The sequence below is a fragment of the Podarcis bocagei genome, assembly GCF_964188305.1.
Source record: "Podarcis bocagei genome assembly, chromosome: 4".
NCBI classification, from domain to species: Eukaryota; Metazoa; Chordata; class Lepidosauria; order Squamata; family Lacertidae; genus Podarcis; species Podarcis bocagei.
Genome location: NC_138128.1, coordinates 83,977,425 through 83,989,680, shown reverse-complemented (window position 1 = coordinate 83,989,680; position 12,256 = coordinate 83,977,425). Strand labels below are relative to the sequence as shown.

General features: G+C 43.5%; 1 protein-coding gene across 1 annotated transcript in view; it reads left to right on the top strand.

Annotated features, from left to right (window-relative positions):
* The first annotated feature begins 2,817 nt into the window (after positions 1 to 2,817).
* The window catches only part of RET (ret proto-oncogene), a 115,297-nt gene continuing 105,858 nt past the window's right edge, over positions 2,818 to 12,256 (top strand). Inside the window, exon 1 of the mRNA XM_081191295.1 lies at positions 2,818 to 3,027. The gene's annotated coding sequence lies outside the window, so the exon portion shown is untranslated. The remainder of the gene's footprint in view (positions 3,028 to 12,256) is intronic.

Sequence of the window (12,256 nt, the reverse complement as noted above, 5' to 3'; positions counted from 1 at the left end):
GTCCTTGGGTAAAATCTCACCTGACATGTCCTGTAGCAGACCTTACCCTCCATTAAAGTGGTAGAATTTTATCACTTTTTTTTGTTTGTGGAGAAATTTTCTACATCAGACCACTGGGTCCCACCAAAGGGGTCAGGATTCCACCCCATGTTCATTCAGTGATCCTGATTCTGTGTTTTTAAATTTAGCACGTGGAGTTTTCAGCATCGCTCATATCTCCATGCCAAGGAAATAGCAAACCCACTTTGACCTGTTTAACTTCTGTTAGGTTTCTGTTAAAGGTGCAGGGCCAATAAAATGAAGGGAAAGTCAAAATGGGTTGCACTGCATTCCTGGTGTGGTGTGTCCTCTGAATATAATATAATATAATATAATATAATATAATATAATATAATATAATATAATATGTGTGTAGATACAGCAATGCATACTGATTTCTCAAGTCCTTATTTTGTGCAATGTTTTAATAGTCTGGGAAATTGTCTTGATTACATTACAGTTCAGATGCTGGGGAGAAATGATGAATTCGCTCTCCCTATACATGCAGATCAACTTTGGACACCCCCATCTGGGATCCTTCACCATTTGAGGTGAGCAAGGGCAGCACAAGAAGAGATTCTTATTAGGGGTGGTAACCCTCTTGCAGAATGTTCTCCCCAGGAAGATTTCCATACCTTTTAACCTTTCTATTAGACAAACCCCATTTAATTCTCCCAGGCCTTTTAATTAACTCTTTTTAATCCTTGATGGCATAAAATTTTAATTGAGGCTCTTTTTAATCTCTGTGCATTTTAAATCTTTTGTTAGTGTTAATACTGCTGATCTCTCTTTATTGATTGCATTGGAGGGGGTCGAGGTTTGTAAACCTGCTGGGATGTGTATGTGTTGGAGGCCAGATAAAAATCCACATATGTGTGTTGTAAAACAAGGGGTTTTTTTGTCCGCTTGGGTATTTATGCCATCTACAACACTTTGTGCTGAGAACAGGAGGAAGCAGGAGCGTGTGGTTTGTTTTTCCACGCGCTACTAAGTTTGTACAATCACAAATGTGATTCCCCCGTTCAAAGGTAATTTCTCTTCTTGTAAAAGCTGAGTGAAGGAGGCAAATTAAGACCTGCAAGGCAAGCTACAGTGCACCTAATGTTTTATTGTGACACAATTGTTTGTTTCTTTGCTTTTGAGTTGAAGATGTAGGGCATAGACTCTTTCCTGCCCCCACCAGCCAGCTGAATCCATCAGTGGAGGTATTTTCCTATTCCTTCCAGCTGCCTGGCCTGCTCTATGCCTTTAACAGCTTTTTGATGGGAGGAAATCAGCAGGTGAAGCTCCACAGCTTGGAAATAAACATTAACACCTCCTGATGTCTGCCAAAGAGACAGCTACAGTGCTTTGTAGAAAGTTGGCAGCTGTAGCTGCCACTGACTCTTCCCAAATCCAATCAGATGCCATTAGTGAGGAACAGGAGGAGTAATAAAATCACAGCAATGTGACCATTGCCTTTTACTTTAGTCAAACTCACAACCTAGGCTGACTGGTTTACATATATCGAGCATTATTGGGTCTTTGACTGAAGATTCCACTCTGTATAGATTTGCAAAGATTTGACTGTACAGATTTGCATAGATTCTATTCTCAGGTGATAGAAGCAGTTGGTTTTTAAACAGACTGTAAATTGAGAGAATTCACTGGTACTGGACAGCCTGGCTGTATGTGCTGTGGGAAAAGTTTCTGGGAAGGAAAACAGCATTTTTCTTTTCTTTTGACAAAAAGAGGAGCTATTTCTTGTTTTTCTTTTTGGTGTGTTTAGGTGGTGGGTGGTGGAAGTACAGCCAGCAGGACACAGACTTCTAAAAATAATCTTGAAAAGTTGGGATAAGGGCTGCCTGTTCTCCTGGGCAAACATGATGAATAATAGTTTCATATGAAAATTCCTCTTGATGGAGAATCATTGGCAGGTAAATTGGTTTCAATTGAGTAGGCTTCCCAAAATAATTCCCACAATGCATTGCATTAATGCTGAGGATCATATGATGCTATTTTTAAAAATTGTATTTCATGAAACATAGCACAAAGAAGAGTGGATATGGTTTTATGTCCCATGTTTGCAAGGTCAAGTAAACCAATGGGCATCTTATGATAACTGCTACTCAAATGAAGTCCTGGTAGTCTCTCCCTCCATATGCTCCCGGGAGCACACCAAATATGTACAGAAACATGCCATATGCCAGAACAGTGCCAGGATCTGCCGGATCCCAAAGCCTAAGGTGGATGGGATCTTCTCAGAAGAGGAAGCAGTCCCAGTGCTTGCTCTAGCCCCCAGTCTCTCTAGCCCCCAGTCCCAGTGCTTGCTGGGATTATGATTTTGCATTCCTTAGCAGATATTTTGGAATACTCATTGCAGAAGAACACATCACCCTTGGGCTCAGCTGGATCTGCTTTCTACAGCTGCATATGAAAGGTTCAAATAAAGCATAAACCCCGATATCTATAATCTCTTTCTCAACTTTCAGTGACTATTGGGTATTTCAGTAATGGGGACCAGTGAGGCTCTGAGTCTGCTACATTTCCATATGTGGAAAAATATGTTTGGCTCTGAGGTTGGGAAAGAGGAGAACAGAAGGGGCCTAAAACAGAGCGAAACATTCAAATTAGAAATGTTATCTTGATGCTGTCCTCTGAGAACAAACTAAAACCTCTCTTTCTGTATTGGTTTTAGTTACTATATCTGGAAATATGCCACTCCCTTTCATTATATTAAAACAGGCCTGATATAACCTCTTTCTCCCCCTCCCCAGCCCCCCTTTATATATGCCACCCCCACCCCCAGTTTTTGAGGAAGCCTTGCCTGAAAAGCTGACAACTCACAGAGAGACCTATTATAGCTTTAATTACTCGAAGTCAACGCACAGGAGAGGAAGATGTCGTCATTTTAAGACTTTGCATGTCTAAGTGCATTGCCAGGAAGAAGTAGAAGAAATGGAACGAAAAAGCTGCAATGATGATTTATACGTCTTGGCTTAAGCTCAGGTAAAAAGACACAACCCAAACTCCATTGATATCCAGCATCTGTTCACGGGAATTCTTTTGTTTCGGATCCAAGTCTGACTTGTTGTATTATCATACTGACTGGTACAGTGCTACAGAAACACAGAAGGTAGATACAGTAGTGATGCTCAAAGCACAGCAATTGTTTCCATGCTGCAAGGTTGTATTGCTGCAGTCTAGGGAAAGAAATAAGAGACAGCTACACCATAGATAATACGCACAGCTTGACTAAACAATTGGGATAATTATAGTACCAAAACATTAACCTTCCAGTACTTTTTTTGTTGGCTTTATTCATTTCTACCTGGGTCTACTCTGGTAGCCAAGTATCAATAGATAGAATGATATTAGGGCTTTCTCAATATTTTGCAATATTTATGCTTGCAGAATAGAACCTTTTTTGGGAGCAGGGACCTACACATTTTATGAAACCAATAAGTACAGAGGGACCTCGGGTTACATACGCTTCAGGTTACAGACTCTGCTAACCCAGAAATAGTGCTTCAGGTTAAGAACTTTGCTTCAGGATGAGAACAGAAATTGGGCTCCGGCGGCGCAGCGGCAGCAGGAGGCCCCATTAGCTAAAGTGGTGCTTCAGGTTAAGAAATGTTTCAGGTTAAGAACAGACCTCTGGAACGAATTAAGTACTTAACCCGAGGTACCACGGTACAGTTAATAGATCTAGCATAAGGTTCAGCTGCCCCACTTAATTATTCTGATGTATCCCTGGCAATTTATTATCATCATTTGGGGGGGTGCTTTTCAAAAATGATGTAGGCATGAGTTTCTGGTATTCAGTTTTTAGCCTCTTCCCCTGATCTAGCCAAGGATGGGGAACTCCCAGCTACTATCAGCCTTAGCTAGCATGGTTCAAGGTGATGGAAATTCTAATAGCATCTGAAGGGCCAGAGGATCCCCAATCCTGGTATAAGCTGAGAGCTCATATGCTGTAGCTCTTGAGGTTTTTTCTTAACTGTTGATGCCCTGTTGTAGGACTGTTATGTTTTGCTGGTTTGTCTTTGACTGAAATGCATGCTCTTTGCTTATAAAGCAAGCCACGATGGGCTATGGCAGAGCAAAAACCAAGGCAGCTTCCAGCAAAATATAGGGGTGGTGGTGGATGACATTAAGGCAGTATAATTGGGGAAAGTTCCTTATTTTTGTCTGCAACATGCAGTAGTGTGTTAGCTTGGTGTATATTGCACCAAAGCATTTTATACAATATTTTATCCAAAGTAGTATGTACAATTCCCCAGTTTCAAATGATTTGATGGCAGTTCCACAGTAGTGGTACATTTATTTACAGGTGTATATATCCCTGATAAGATGGCTTCTTGAGTGATTGGGTCTCATGTTTTTGCTGAGAGTTGCAGATGTGTACAGTATAAGTTAGGGAAATATTATCAGTGGACCTGTGTGCTGTTTCGCAGATGAGAATAGGGGGTGCAAACCATTTTGCTGGGGCATGAGTGAGAGAGCGTCAGCTGTGTTGCCATACCATCAATCAATGGTTTTAATTACTTACATGATTGAATAATAAAAATCCTCACTGCTGAATTGATTTCTTGGCCTGGCTAATGCCTGCTTTATGCTGAAGCAATTTTTCACCCAAGCCAAATACTGTGTTATCAAACTGCAGGGATTGTTTTCATATAAAGACTCAGAAAGGGAGGGGAAATGGACAATGAGAACTCTGCACCACAGTGGCGTAGCGTGGGAGGTGCAGGGGGGGCGGCCACACCGGGCCCAACATCTGGGGGTTAGGGTTAGGGGGCACAAATCCATGGGTTAGGGGGCGCAAATCCACGGGTTAGGGGGCGCAAATTACTTGCCTTGCCCCGGGTGCTGACAACCCACGCTACGCCACTGCTGCACCAAACTGATGTGGAAATGGGCTGAGGAGTAAGCCCAATACAGACAGTCCCTGACCAAATACAGAGTTTTAACAGCACAGAAGCATCAAAACTGGAAGATTTTCCACATGCCTGGCAGACAGCAAGTGAGTCTGAAAACATCCAGAACTTGCTGAGATGCCTCACAAAGCATGACTAGTGGTGTCATCACAATGAGCATGTGACAATGTTGTCAGGTTTGGAGGAAGTCCATTTATGCAGGGCACAGCTTTTATGTCTAGAGGGACATGGCTAATATATCTGCATGTACAGAGATCAGTTTATATATATGCACACTGCTGCGGAAAATATGGGAAAAGAGCAGGGTTGGCTGAGCTGCCCCAACAACTGTTACCAAGAGGAGTATGTAACAATGCCATACAGGCAATTGTCTTGGTTATATGCTGAAGCCTTAGATGATATATGTTAAACTGTGAGGCTTGCTTCAGCCTGTTGGAATGTGAATAGATGCTAGGTGAGGGTATATTTATTAGACACTATCCTTCCTTCCTTCCTCTCGTTTGTGAGTTCAGCAGAGTGCCATCCCTTTGCAGCTTAAAAGGTAAGCTTAGATAGGCTAGTCTTAGCCTTTTAGTTTAAGTAATCAAAAAAGTTTTAAGGACGCGGGTGGCACTGTGGGTTAAACCACAGAGCCTAGGGCTTGCCAAACAGAAGGTCGGTGGTTCGAATCCCCGCGACGGGGTGACCTCCTGTTGCTTGGTCCCTGCTCCTGCCAACCTAGCAGTTCGAAAGCATGTCAAAGTGCAAGTAGATAAATACCAGTAGGTACCGTTCCGTGTGCTGCTCTGGTTTGCCAGAAGCGGCTTAGTCATGCTGGCCACATGACCCGGAAGCTGTATGCCAGCTCCCTTGGCCAGTAAAGCGAGATGAGCGTCGCAACCCCAGAGTCGGCCACGACCGGACCTAATGGTCAGGGGTCCCTTTCCCTTTACCTAATCAAAAAAGTTTTAAGGCAGGCTGAATTATCTTGGTATTTCCCCCTTTTTGCCCCCTTAAAACAATAATCACAGAGTCTTGTAAAAGATAAAAATAACATTTATTCACTCAGAATACTTGTTGAAGAGTAACAGACACAGCAGCTTTGTTCAGGCAGGCTTAAAATGGTAATTCAGTTATATAGACATACTTAAGTCTAGCTTAAAATGCAATCTGAGCATTTAGCTCAGACTCAGTAGATATTTTCACATTTCTGGCTTGGTGGAAAGTGACGAAAAAGAGGCAGAGGTTGTGCCCAGGGAAGTAGAATATATAGATAACCATGGGATTATCTAGCACATGGGTAGGCAAACTAAGGCCCGGGGGCCAGATCCGGCCCAATGGCCTTCTAAATCTGGCCCACGGACGGTCCAGGAATCAGCATGTTTTTACATGAGTAGAATGTGTCCTTTTATTTAAAATGCATCTCTGGGTTATTTGTGGGGCATAGGAATTCGTTCATTTTTTCTTCTTCAAAATATAGTCCTGCTCCCCACAAGGTCTGAGGGACAGTGGACCAGCCCCCTGCTGAAAAAGTTTGCTGACCCCTTATCTAGCAAAACATGAATTGTTGGTTTGACTAAATATCTGACACTGCCTACCTTGGGCATCAGAAGAGGCACCTGTGCTGGATGTTTTCAAGGCGGCACTTCTGCATAAGCATCATAGTTTCTATGGTCTGCAGCTATTACTGGCGGAGGGCATCTGTGTTCCTGCGCAAGCCACGCCCCCTTAGGCTGCTCCTGCTGCCGCAATCACTGTAGCTGGATGCATTAAGCAGTACTGGCTGGCAGAGTGCAGGAGTACAGCGGCAGCAGCTGGCGCCCCTCCCCTCCCTACGGGTCCTCCTTCACAGCCTGCCCTTCCCCACATCCTTTCACCACTTGCGGAATTCTGGACTGTGTATAATGTAGTGAGAAGCCGTGGTGCCTTAAGGGTTTTAGTGATGGTCCTAGCATGTTGGGGGCAGTTGGAGATTATGGTGTGTGTGTACACACATATAGGAATGTTATTGTCAAAATCCAACACAAAGTTATGCTTACTTAAACCCATTTGTTTCAATGGGCTTTAATGAAGTGTAGGTCTGCTTTGGATTTGGGTCTGTTATCTTCAAAAAAAAAAAAAAGAACCACACAAATAAGGCCTTGCTAGTCATCTTCTTCTTTTCCTCTTAAGACTAAGATATGACCTGGTTGCAGACAAGTATTCTCTCTTTGTTTTTAATCACCAGAGCACCATATATTTTAACAGGTGCCTTTTAGCATGGCTGTGGATTTTTTAAAGGCAGTCTAATCTTTTATTGATTAAGTTTTTGAAACATATGGTGAAGAATGTAAATCAGCTTCAAGAAATAATAGAAACCACTGTGTGTTAACTTACAGGTTAGTCCCCTATAAGTCCTCAGTCTGATATTTTTATACAAATTCCTATAGTATCAAAATTAAATTTTATTCCAGAAGATGTTATCTTTCCTTTATGAACTTTATGTTCGTGGACATAAATAATATTAATGTTAGCTCTGTTTCTCGTGGATTTTACCCATTAGTTAGACTGAATTCCTATTTCTGTAAAGGGAAAAAAACACAGCCATTTCATGTACAGTCATACCTCGGGTTGAAGGAGCTTCGGGATAAGTATTTTCGGGTTGCGTGCTGCAGTGACCCGGAAGTAACGGAGCATGTTACTTCCGGGTTTCGCCACTTGTGTATGTGCAGATGGTCAAAATGACGTCATGCGCATGCACGGAAGTGGCGAATCGTGGCACGCACAGACGTGCGGATGCAGGTTGCTTTCGCTTCTGGATGCAAATGGGGCTCCGGAACGGATCCCATTCACATCCAGAGGTACCACTGTATATGCAATCATCACTTAATTTCTTCACACTTCATTGCTCTGTGCATTGGTCACAATTCAACACAAAATTGGAGCTCTTTGGAATTGTTGGCTTGACGAAAGCTAACTGAACTGGATTGTGGCCCACATCACTGAGAGCTTAGGTCATGACTAATTTGTGGCCTAAATTCAGCTGACTTAGTCTGGATCCAACCCTTCAGTGTGTGAACTACTGTAACTGAAAAGGACTAGATCTAAACTGCCGTCAGGGGATATGAGAGCCAGTGTGGTGTGACGGTTAGAGTGTTGGACTAGGACCTGCGAGACGAGGGTTTGAATCCCCACTCAGTCATGAAGTTCACTGGGTGACCTTGGGCCAGTCACCATCTCTTAGCCTAACCTACCTCACAGAATTATTTTACATTATGTAACATCAAATTCATTTCTATAGATTGAATAGATATGTCATATTATTATCCATAGTTGCTAATAACCTTCTATATGCTGTATAAGCTTGTTTCAGATATCAATATATTTGTCCAAACAAAGTCTAGTTCTACAGTGGTACCTTGGTTGTTGAATGGCGTGGCTCCCGAAAGCCGCAAACCCGGAAGTGTTCTGGTTTGTGAGTGTTTTTTGGAAGCTGAATGTCTGACACGGCTTCCACAGCTTCCGACTGAGTGCAGGAAGCTGCGACTTGGTTTTCGAATGGTTCCAGGAGTCGAACGGATTCCTGGAACGGGTTAAGTTTGACAACCAAGGTACCACTGTATAGACAATCTGTTCATATGTTTGCACTCAAAACACCTTCTAGTTTATACTAGGATTTAAAATATATTGTTTTGAACATCTACCCCACTATCTAGCCTGCTAAGACTCTCAAGGCAGCTTACAACAATAAAAAACATGCCTAAAATATCAGTCAAGACTATAAATACTGTCCAATAAAATCTAGGAAATCAATAAAATAAAACAGCAATAAGGCCTTAAAACCTTTACAGTAAAAATAATATATATAGTGGTCTGCTCAGTCATAGGCTTGGCAGAACAATGTAAGTTTACTGGTTTCTTAAAAGGTTCCTAGAGTTTGGGTTTGGCACAGTTACTTTAGTTGCACTTGCCTGTATCTCTGCATGGCAGTTGTGTGGACACTGCTGATGCCAAACATGGGGTGGGGCCAGAAACACACTTTGGCACACTTTCCCTGCGGCCAACCCATTTTCTCCCCAACAATCACTTCAGAACGGGAGGGCTCATTTAGTGCTGCTGACCTGAGTGGGGTGGATGGCAGAGAAAGCATAGTCGGAGCTCCATCCACACCTCCAGTGTTTGATTAGTTGTAGGGAACAGAAAATGAGCATCAAGTTCTTTGGTCTCAATTCCCTTTCCCCAGTTCTGTTCCTTGTGGATTCCCGCTCCCCAGGTTCCTTCCCAATTCCAAACTCTGATGTCCACAAACTTAAGTAGTTTTTGTTAAGGGTGCTGAGAGTTTTAAGGAGCAGGGCTGGCCCAAGACATTTTGGAACCTGAGGAGAACCACAAAATGTTGTGTCCCCCCCTTCCTGCCAAGAGCGAAGATCTACATCAGGAACAAGGAGGAAAAAGATCTACATTGCAACAAGGGTGGGAGGCAGGCATGCCATTGGGGAGGGGCCCCCCAAATTAATATATATTTTTTTTCAAATTCTGCAGCAGCCTGACATCATGTACACATGCTGAAGTCGCGCTGCCCTGGTCCCCCTCAACCGGTGTGTTTGGTGGGAGGACAGCAGCAGTGTTTTCTATTCACCCAAAGGCCACTGTAGAGGCAATGAAGCACGGGAACGTAAGCGGGTACTCGCTTGGTGCTAAATAAGGATCAGTAATGGAGAATAAGAAGGTAAGGTTTATTGCCAGGCAATAAGGACCCAGTTTGGAATCTATTCCAAAAGGAACTGGGACCCCGATTGACAGAAATCCAGAGGTCTTTATACCTGAGCAAATCACAGCAAATCATAGATCATGAGACAACCATGAGGGATTCACGATATTGTCAGCAAGAATCAGCCAATTAGCAAGCTCTTGTCACGCTACCAGCTCCTGGTCAAGCACTGGTCAAGCACAGAGTTCTAGTTCTGCTTTCCGATGCTTGCAGTGACGCTCTGTCTAACCTCTCCCCTAGTTATGACAGGACAGGGAGTTTGGAGATTTTGTGGTTTTGCTCTTCCTGTTCTGTGGATTAATTTAGCCTGTATCTGAGGGGATTTTGTACCAGTATCTCTGATTCACGTCTTCCCCTTGTCCAGGGTACACGGATGTTTGTAGGGGAAAGGTCGGCTCCTAACTTTGCTGTTCCAAGCAGTTTGCAGTTAGCTAAGGCACAGCTTCCCTTTGATTCAAAATGGATTATAAAATACTGTAAGCCTTGATTATGTGTAAGCATATATGAATATATATTGAATATATTGATTACTGATAACTGATTATATGGATAGTATAGGGGTAGCCCTTCTTCCTTGCCTCAGCAGCATTAGCATTAGCAGGCCTCCTGAGGAAACGGCCAATTCATACCATGGTATGTATTCCTTGGAGGCTGGATCTGCTGCCCCTGTGCATCCTGCCGCCCGAGGCAGTCGGCTCACCTTGCCTCATGTGGGTGGGCTGGCCCTGGTAATGAGACGCACTTTCCCCTCACAGAGCTACAAATTGCAGAGTGGCTTAATGATCCCTCATTCTTCACAGAGAACCCTGAAAATAGTAGCTCTGTGAGGGGAATGGGACCCTGCCAACAACTCTCAGCACTCTTAGCAAACTTTGGTTCACTGGATTCTTTGGGGGAAGGCATGATTCTTTAGAGTGGGGTGATACTGCTTTAAATGTACAGTGCAGGTGGGACCTGCCTGTAAAGACTCAAGGGCAAAATCTCATCTGGTATGCCTTATACCAAGTTCATCTTGCCCTTAATTCTGTAACCCTCTAGACAGGGGCAGAGGAAGGGGGTGCGGTGAGGGTGGGTTGTCCCAGGTCTCACCACTGAGGGGGGGGGTGACAAAATGCCAGGTGGCATTTACTGAGGGGCCTGCAGTGTGCCTGAGCCACACGTCTCTCCTGGGAGTGATGAAGTGGCTTAGGCACCCTCCGGCTCCATGCTGCCCCAAACGGTCCACCCCCCCCCACCTGTAGGGTGGCTTACTGGGAGGAGGCAGGCAGACTCTTCGGAGGCTCCGCGGAGCGCCCTGCCCCGGCTCGCCCTGCCCCCATGGGCAGCTGGCCCCGCCCTGGGCACAAGGCATGCGCACCACCCCAGGTGCCCGATCAGCTTGCTCTGCTGCTGCCTCTAGAGAAGCAGAAAATGGGATTTCTCTCTTGTGGTTGCAGAGTTATTTGTTTTTAGCAGTCACAGTGTGAGGCACTGCTTGGGTGAGGCATAAATTTACATGTAACATTACCTCATGGAATCCCTAAGTTTTTTTTTAAATGAGCTCGTTACCTAAGTGGTTTAAGAAAAAACAACAACAACAACAACAACACGTCACTTAAAGACATATTAAGCCTCTACCCCACTTGGCACATTTTTAGTCCTCATCCCACTATTCTTTCCATAGAGCCAAATATATTTGTGAGTGGCTTTTCCACACCTTAACTTCTTCCCCCATACAGAAGTGCGGTGAGGAAACCTAGTCAGTTTGACCAGTACGGATGTCTCTCCTTTTTCACCTGACAGCATCAATTTCACTGAAGAGCACAGTGGTGTCAGTGCTAAAGAAAAGGAATGCTAAAGGAAATTTCATTTGTTTACTTATTCCATTTCTGTCGCACTCTTTATCAATTCATAATCCCAGGGTGGGTTTAACATGAAATATAGCGGTAATAAAATACCACAAACAATAAAGCTTAGCAACAAAAACAACGTTTTAAAACCTCTTGTTAAAAGAGCAGGCAAACTTGGCAGTGTCCAAGATCTACCCACTCTGGAAGAATGGCAGATGAAAGTGATGGACTATATGACATTGGCCGAGATGACAGGCAGAATCCGTGACCAAGGAAAAGAGACGGCGGAAGAAGAGTGGAGAAAATTCAAAAGTTATCTTAAGGACTATTATAAACTCAATGAATGTTAGAGTGTTGTGGTTTTCTGGAACAAAGGGATACAGTGATATAAGGTCAGAATATAGAGATGACTAAGATGACAGAGGTTGGAAAGTAACAATTGGGAGTTGCTTAAAATCATGGACATTGGGATGCAGAAAGGGGGGGTATGGGGAAGTCCCAGAAAAGAGGTTTATGAAGTTATGTTATGAAATTATGCGTGTGTGTTTGTCTTTTTGATTGTTTGTTTGTTCTTTAAAATTCTGTAAAACTAATAAAAATTAAAAAAAAAAAAAACAAACTTGGCAGTGTGTGGGGGAACCCAAAAAAGATACTTGTGGGATTGTATCCGAATCTATATGGGCTGGAGAAAAGGATGGTGACATTTAAAGTGGGAAAAGAGCACCGTAAATAGCAGTATG